Source organism: Puma concolor, chromosome B1 (genome assembly GCF_028749965.1).
Source record: "Puma concolor isolate L17-30 chromosome B1, mPumCon1.1.hap2, whole genome shotgun sequence".
NCBI classification, from domain to species: domain Eukaryota; kingdom Metazoa; phylum Chordata; class Mammalia; order Carnivora; family Felidae; genus Puma; species Puma concolor.
In genome coordinates, this window is record NC_141670.1 from 170,031,294 (window position 1) to 170,040,431 (window position 9,138).

Below are 9,138 nucleotides of genomic sequence, written 5' to 3' on the forward strand. Positions count from 1 at the left end.
GATGCTCAACGTCACTCCTCATCAGGGAAATACAAATCAAAACCACACTGAGATACCACCTCACGCCAGTCAGAGTGGCTAAAATGAACAAATCAGGAGACTATAGATGCCGGAGAGGATGTGGAGAAACGGGAACCCTCTTGCACTGTTGGTGGGAATGCAAACTGGTGCAGCCCCTCTGGAAAACAGTGTGGAGGTTCCTCAAAAAATTAAAAATAGATCTACCCTATGACCCAGCAATAGCACTGCTAGGAATTTATCCAAGGGATACAGGAGTACTGATGCATAGGGGCACTTGTACCCCAATGTTTATAACAGCACTTTCAACAATAGCCAAATTATGGAAAGAGCCTAAATGTCCATCAACTGATGAATGGATAAAGAAATTGTGGTTTATATACACCATGGAATACTACGTGGCAATGAGAAAGAATGAAATATGGTTCTCGCTTTGTAAAGTCACTGTTGGTACAGACTTTGAATGGTAACTAGGAAAACTGGAACTCAATAAATGCTTAGCGAATATCTGGCAATGAGTTCCCCAAGAGAGGACATAGCTCTGTGGCACTAATGGTATTTTAGGATAGGTGGATCATCTCATTATCATATAACATCATGGTTATGAACATCATCTTTTTGCCCAGACTACCTTCTTTAGATGTGGTCTCTACCATTTGCACTAGTAAGTGACCTTGAATATAACCTTTGTATGCCACAGTTTCTTTATGTATAAAATGGTGGTTATAACACTACTTATTTAATAAGTCTGATGTATGAATTAAAAGAGTTAAAATACATAAAGTGCTTAGGACTGTGTCTGGTATATAATAAGGCTACATAAATAGTTTCTACTAATTTTTATGGGTCTTATATAATATGTGAGGAGGAGAGAGTTAAAGTATCAAATTTATGGTAAGCAAATAGGATATTTCAGAACTAATTGCAAACTGGGCATAAATACATCATCACAATCTTAGTTCCTCCATTAAGAGTCTTGAAACACATAAAATTGATAACATGGAATTGTTGGTCAAAAATTTAGTCTATTGTTAAGTTCTTAGAATCCAGCAGAAGACCTTATCTTTTTCTTGGGCAGTGATCACAAGCCACGAGGTAACAGTCTTTTAAAATACCTTCCATAGACATTCAATTTCAGGTAGCATTGTGTTATTATAATTAGTAGAGTATTTATACGATAGTCTTCCTTTTTTCTGAGTATTTGGGAGACACCACACTTTGGTTTCCTGATTGTGGTTGATATTCACTAATTTTCCAGGGACTTTTGAGAAATTAAAATAGGAATATGGACAAGGATTCTGGATGCCAAATTCATCAGCTGTAATCATATTATTCTAACAGCTTTTTCTATCATTAGTGGTTGGTAGCAAAAGTTTTGAAGTCAGACTTTTTGGATTTAAATCTATTTCTTTTCCTAGCTAAATGACCTTGGACCGATTAGGTAAACTCTGTTATTTGTTTGTTTATTTATTTATTTAGAAACTATTTTCCATCAACCTTATTTCCATTTTGTTTGCCTTTGTGGAAGAGCAGCTTAAGACCACTCAGTGGTTGTTCTAGCCCATTCGGTGGCCTGAGCAGGCGGAGCTGCAGACCAGTGTTCAGTGGCAGGCTGAGCGCTCTAGCCTTCAGTGGGGAACTGCTGAATAGGCCCAGAGTGCACCTCCATGCCTTTAGACCAGTCTGCAACTTCAGGATGAGTAACAGTGAACTCAGGAGCTGGAACAGTCCATTCACCCTGAAAGTCCTCCTTGGTCACAGCTTTTTCAGTAGCAGCCTGCTTGTCCTTTTCAATCTCTTCAGGATCTCTGTAGAAGTAGAGAACAGGCATGACCTCCCATGGGCATTCACAGGAAACGGTACCACATATGTGCAGAACTTCCCAAGCCAGCACCCACCACATCAGACACACTCTTGTTGCAAGGGATGGCAATGTCCATATAACACAGAGGAGAGTCTGTGTTATACAGAGCGATGGTAAGCAGGTGAACATAGGACGTTTGCAAGAGGCTTGTGGTCAGCTCTGGGATCAGTAACCATCAGAAATCTCTTCCCTTGAAGGCTTCCTGGATCTGGTTAGTGAAGGTTCCAGGAGTGAAGTGACCAGCAATAGGAGTGGCTCCAGGAGCAGCAGCAAACTTCAGCACAGTTCACTGGCCAGCATTCCTGGATCATAGGGCACTGACATCAGCTGGGTTTTCAATGGCGATGATGGCACGAGCTACCATCAGAAGCTTCTCCCAGGTTCTCTTCAGATTTATGACATAGATGCCATCACTTTTCCTTTTGTAGATGCACTGTTCCATTTGGAAGTCAAGGTTGGTGTCACCTAAGTGGGTTCCTGCTGCAAAGAATTTGAGGACATCCTTCATTTGTAGGAGGGACTCCAGACATTGTAAAAGTTTCCCTTTAAATTATGACATGAACACAAAACACTACATGGACCCCTCCTTGGGTAGCACAGAAGGTGTAAATTCTGTTTTAATTCTTTTATATATAAAATGGAAATAAAGGTATCTACTTCGTAAGGCTGTTACAGGAATTAAGTGAGGTAATCATATAAAGCTCTTAGAAAAGGGCCTGGCACAAATTAAGTGCAAAAATTGTTAAATGCTATTGTTTTATTTTTAATAGACTTTGAGATAGTTACACAGCAACTATTGATTTGAAAGAATAGAGAAAACCTATCAATGTAAAATTTGTTTGCTTATTATTTATTTATTTATTTATTTATTTTGTGGTAGTGTTTAAAGGTAATATGTGCTGTAAACAAGACTAGAAGGTTACTTTATCTTCCCTTTCAGGATGACTGAAAATGTGATTTAGATCTCCCTGATGGATCAACATTCTCCCTAATAATACCTGAGGGAATTATTTTAACTCTGGGCATTAAGACCACAGAAAGATTAATAGCGAGAAATCAGTTCTCTCAAAAAAAAATGCTCCATACTTAGTTATTTGACAGCAATAAGTTTTCCATTTTTAGTTTAATTAACATATTATATGTATATATAAACACACACACACAAGTGGAACCTAGTCAGGAGTGTATCAGGTAACATTATGAATCTAGTTCCTCCTCCTTTTTGGTTGAACTATTCCTATCTTGCCCTCAAGTCTATCATGCAGACATTTTTACCCATATTGGTTACAGTTATTTCCTGTGTGTGTGTGTGTGTGTGTGTGTGTGTGTAATTAGACTCCATATTGAGCGAGGGTGTGGAGCCCAACATGAGGCTCCAACTCATGACTCTGATATCAAGACCTGAGCTAAGATCAAGAGTCAAACACTTAACTGACTGAGCCACCCAGGCACCTCAGTCACAGTTATTTCTTGATTTCTTTTTTTTAATTTTTTTAACGTTTATTTATTTTTGAGACAGAGAGAGACAGAGCATGAACGGGGGAGGGTCAGAGAGAGAGGGAGACACAGAATCTGAAACAGGCTCCAGGCTCTGAGCCATCAACACAGAGCCCGACGCGGGGCTTGAACTCACGGACTGCGAGATCATGACCTGAGCGGAAGTCGGACACTTAACCGACTGAGCCACCCAGGTGCCCCAGTTATTTCTTGATTTCAATGTTAGAGCTTATAGACTTATTGTAGAGTTCTCTGAGACTGTTCAAATTTCAGTCTACACTGTAGAATTTGCCAGTTGGTTTTATGGCACTGTTGGGATTCTGTTGTGTATAACTGTTACTATGCAAAACTCTGCTACTTACTAATCTAGTGCCCTCAGGCAAGTGTGTCTCCATCCCCTACCTCTAAATGAAGTTAATAACGGTACTTAGCTTATAAGGATTAAAAAATTTAAGAATTATAAATTAAAAAATTTAGAATACGACTTAGCACACAGTAAGCATTATATCAATATTTGTAAAATAAAAAAAGAAAAACAAAGATGTGTAAGACAGAATATAGACCCTAAAACATTTGATGATAGGGAAGTGACAGTGAGTCTTCCAAAAAGGTTCTTTTGGTTTGTAAGGTACCAAACCAAAGGCCTTCAGTACAGGAAGATCTACACTGGTTGATTTAAGGGGCATAAAACTGACTTTAACATATATAGAAAAGTAGATTCTGAGCTACTGGTACAGGTGAAGGAAGCATTTAGAAGCGATGTAGACAATCCCCTAAAGAAAGTGGTCCTCATGTGCTTTCAGGGCCAAAAAGTCAGCACAGCGCCCAGGGGTATAAGAAAGGAGTTAGAAACCAATCAAAAAACCTGGGAAAGTGTTCCAGAAATGCAATCGGGCATTTCATGCTGGTCTATTGTAAAGATCCTGGGCAAACCATTTAAGGTCACAGTGTCTTGGTTTCTTCATTTGCAAAATATGTGCATGTTGCTACACGTTTACATTGTAAGATTGTTGTAGGGATTACATGATAGGGAATGTTCCTGTACTGTGTTCACTGTAAAATTATTAAAATATTAATGGAAGTGCCATTTAGGCACCCCTATATACCATATATTCTTTATGCATTCATCAGTTGATAGACATTTGGGCTCTTTCCATAATTTGGCTTTTGTTGATAGTGCTGCTATAAACATTGGGGTACATGTGCCCATTTGAATCAGCAGTTTTGTATCCTTTGGATAAATACCTAGTTGTGCAATTGCTGGGTTGTAGGGTAGGTCCATTTTTAATCTTTTGAGGAACCTCCATACTGCTCTCCAGAGTGGCTGCACCAGTTTGCATTCCCTCCAGCAGTACAAAAGTTTTCCCCTTTCTCCTCATCCCCACCAACATCTGTTGTTTCCTGAGTTGTTAATTTTAGCCTTTCTGAAAAGTGTGGGGTGGTATCTCTTTGTGGATTTTATTTGTATTTCCCTGATGATGAGGCTTTTTTTTTTTTTTTTTTTTGAGTTGACAATGATAGCCACAAGGCATTTATTTACACTTGCCTACCCCAGTCTCCCTGGGACCAAATCAAAGGTGACTGGCCCAGAGAGTCTGCTGACCTCTGAATACCGGGGAGGCCCAATCAGGCCATCAGCAGCCCTCAAGGGCCCAGTACCAGGTGGAGGGAGCCATGTACCATTGGTACTCCTTTACTCCTCTTCCCTCATCCCCAAGGGGTTTCCCTAGCCTCACGGCCTCTGGAGGCTGGCTCACTCATGTGTGGCTGTAGCTCCTGATGGCCATGGGCAGGCGGTACACTTCTAGGTTGATAGGGCAGCTGTAGTGTGCCTCCGGGCAGTGCTGCCACCAGGCTGCAGCACATCACCATGCTGGGACCAAGACTGCTGTTACCACTTGCCCCAATGGTGGTGGTGGTTGGTAGTGGGGGGTGGGTGGGTGATTCTCGGATGCTTTTCAATAAATATTCATATAGAACTGTAAATGTATTTTCTCTTCCTTATGATTTTCTGAATAACCTTTTCTTTAGCTTACTTTATGGTGAGAATATAGCATGTAATACATAGAACATGCAAAATATGTGTCGACAGTTTATGTTATTGGCAAGACTTCCAAGCAAGAACAGGCTATTAGTACTTACATTTGGGGAGCATGGTCACTGCCCAGTCCCCAGGTTGAGCGTGGTCGCCGCTCAGTCCTCAGGTTGTTCAAGGGTCAACTTTATTTCAGCCTAGACAGTTTGACATGACAAAGCCACCTCAGTGAATTACCTTGATTGATTCTCAAATATTGAACTGACTTTATAATCCTGGGAGCAGGCCTCCTTGATCGCAATGTTTAATTATTTAATATAATATTCAACACAAATTAAAAAAAAATTAAAAATCATTTAAAATAACTTTAAAATAGTTTAAAATAATTCCTAGATTTTTTTCAAGAATTGATATTTCTTCCTTGGATCAAAATTCACAGGTGAAGCAATTCGCTGAAATTTCCTTTGTGGAAAGATTTTTAAGTACAAAGTCAAATTCTTTAATAGATATAGACCTATTCTGATTATCTCATTTTGTTTTCTTGAGTGAGCTTTGATAGTTTGTCTTTCAAAGAATTTTTCCATTTCATATGAATTCAATTTATTGGCATAATTTTCAGAATATTCTCTTACTAACCTTGAATATTTGTAGAGTAAGGATGTCGTTTCTCTCATGTCAGATATTGGCAATTGATATCTTTGTAGTTCATTTTTTCCCCTGATTAATCTAGATTTTTCCAAGTTTATTACCTTCCCCCATTTTTTTGATTTTATTTATTTTTCTCAATTTCTTCTTCGGTTTCTGTTTCATTGATTTTCACTTTGATTTTTATTGTTTCTCCTTTTCAGTATCTGATCTATCTTGCTTGGTAAATGCTTTTGAAAATAATATATGTTCTGTTATTACTGGGCAGAGTGTTCTGTAGTGTCAATTAGACTAGGGTGATTAAAAGTGATATTCGAGTCGGGCGGCGGCAGCGGCAGCAGCAGCAGCAGAGGCACCCCCGCCGTCACAGCCTCTGCGCTGGTGCAGCCACCCTCACTCCCTCTGCTCTTCCTCCCTTCGCTCGCACCATGGCTGATCAGCTGACTCAAGAGCAGATTGCTGACTTCAAGGAAGCTTTCTCCCTATTTGACGAAGATGACGATGGTACCATCACAACAAAGGAACTTGGAACCGTCAATGAGGTCACTGGGTCAGAGCCCAACAGAAGCCGAATTGCAAAATGTGATCAACGAGGTGGATGCTGACGGTAATGGCACCATTGGCTTCCCAGAAGTTTGGACTATGATGGCTAGAAAAATGAAAGATACAGACAGTGAAGAAGAAATTCGCGAGGCATTCCGAGTCTTTGACAAGGGTGGCAATGGTTACATCAGTGCGGCAGAACTACGTCACGTCATGACAAACTTAGGAGAAAAACTAACAGATGAAGAAGTAGATGAAATCAGAGAAGCAGATATCGATGGAGATGGGCAAGTCAACTATGAAGATTTCATACAGACGATGACTGCAAAGTGAAGACCTACTTTCAACTCCTTTTTTCCCCCTCTAGAAGAATCAAATTGAATCTTTTATTTACCTCTTGCAAAAAAAAAAAAAAAAAAGTTCATTTACTCATTCTGTTTCTATATAGCAAAACTGAATGTCAAAAGTACCTTCTGTCCACACACACAAAATCTGCATGTATTGCTTGGTGGTCCTGTCCCGTAAAGATGAAGCGCTACACATCAGTTTTACGATATAAATACTTGTGCTACCTTAACGATAAAGAAGCACTTAGTGGACTCCTTGCAGTTCCGTTTGCTAATGATTACTACACTGTTTGGGCTGGCCAGTTTTTCATGCATGCAGCTTGACGATTGAGCACAGTCAGGCCTTTGTATTAAAAACGAAAAATGAAAAAAACAAATAAAAAAAACCTGTTTCAAATGGGTTCTAGTTCAATTTGTTAGTATAAATTGTCATAGCGGGTTTACTGAAAACAAACCTTTAAAATTGGTTTACCTCAGGATGCTGTGCAGAAAAATGGGTGAAGGATAGATAGACCGTCTAGACGCAGCCCCACAGAGCAGGACGGCCCCCTGTACTTCCGTGCGCCCCCACCCGTGGTGACAGTGACACATCCTGCCGGCATCCTGTGTGTGTTGGTTTAGCGTTGTCCGCATTGTACCAGAGACCGAGATGGGTGTCGGGCTGTCACCATTCACACAAATTTTTAAAAAGAAATCTTTACCAAGGGAGCATCTTTGGACTCTCTGTTTTTAAAACCTCCTGAACCCGACTTGGAGCCAGCAGAGGTAGGCTGTGGCTGTGGACTCTTCAGCACAACCATCGACATTGCTGTTCAAGAAATTACAAGTTAACGTCCATTCCAAGTTGTAAATGCTAGTCTTTTTTTCCAATAAAAAGACCATTAACTTAAAAAAAAAAAGTGTTAGTCAAAGCTTTTTTGTTGTTACTAACACTCTGCTGACCTGTTTATCAATTACAGAAAGGTGTATGTTGAAATTGTCAACTATAGTTGTGGATTTGTATATTTCTCTTTACAGTTACATCAGTTTTTGCATCATATATTTAGAAGCTCTGATGTTACGTGCAGAAATGCTGAGAATTGTTACATCTTAAAGAATTGATCTGTTCATCATTATTATGAAATTAATCTCTGTATCCCTATAATATTCTTGCTCTGAAATCTTCTCTGATGTAAATCAGCTTTCTTTTGATTAGTATTAGCATGGTGTAACTTTTTCTGTCTCTTTTTTAAACCTGTGTCATTATATTCAAAGTAACTTTCTTTTAGGCAAATTAGTTGGGTCTTGATTTTTTAAATTTATTTAGTTTTTATTAAAATTTATTTATTTACTGTGAGAGAGACAGAGACAGCGCAAGAGGGAAAGGGGCAGAGAGAGAGGTAGACAGGGAATCCCAAGCAGGCTCCGCATTGTCAGCGTGGAGTCAGACGCAGGGCTTGAATTTACAAAACCATGAGATCATGACCTGAGCCTAAACCAAGAATCAGACCCTTAACTGACTGAGCCACCCAGGTACTCCAGGTCTTTTTATTTTTATTTTTATTTATTTATTTATTTATTTATTTATTTATTTATTTATTTATTTTAATATATGAAATTTATTGTCAAATTGGTTTCCATACAACACCCAGTGCTCATCCCAAAAGGTGCCCTCCTCAACACCCATCACCCACCCTCTCCTCCCTCCCACCCCCCATCAACCCTCAGTTTGTTCTCAGTTTTTAACAGTCTCTTATGCTTTGGCTCTCTCCCACTCTAACCTCTTTTTTTTTTTTTTTTTTTCTTTTTTCCTCCCCCTCCCCCATGGGTTCCTGTTAAGTTTCTCAGGATCCACATAAGAGTGAAACCATATGGTATCTGTCTTTCTCTGTATGGCTTATTTCACTTAGCATCACACTCTCCAGTTCCATCCACGTTGCTACAAAAGGCCATATTTCATTTTTTCTCATTGCCACGTAGTATTCCATTGTGTATATAAACCACAATTTCTGTATCCATTCATCAGTTGATGGACATTTAGACTCTTTCCATAATTTGGCTATTGTTGAGAGTGCTGCTATGAACATTGGGGTACAAGTGCCCCTATGCATCATTACTCCTGTATCCCTTGGATAAAGCAGAGATAATACCTATCCTTCTCAAGCTATTCCAAGAAATAGAAAGGGAAGGAAAACTTCCAGACTCATTCT

The 9,138-nt window shown here is 39.4% G+C and overlaps 2 pseudogenes; one reads left to right on the plus strand and one right to left on the minus strand.

Moving 5' to 3' along the window:
• Positions 1 to 1,552: 1,552 nt before the first annotated feature.
• LOC112858682 (small ribosomal subunit protein uS2 pseudogene) lies at positions 1,553 to 2,393 on the minus strand (annotated as a pseudogene).
• A 3,991-nt stretch (positions 2,394 to 6,384) lies between these two features.
• LOC112858047 (calmodulin pseudogene) lies at positions 6,385 to 7,060 on the plus strand (annotated as a pseudogene).
• Positions 7,061 to 9,138: the final 2,078 nt, after the last annotated feature.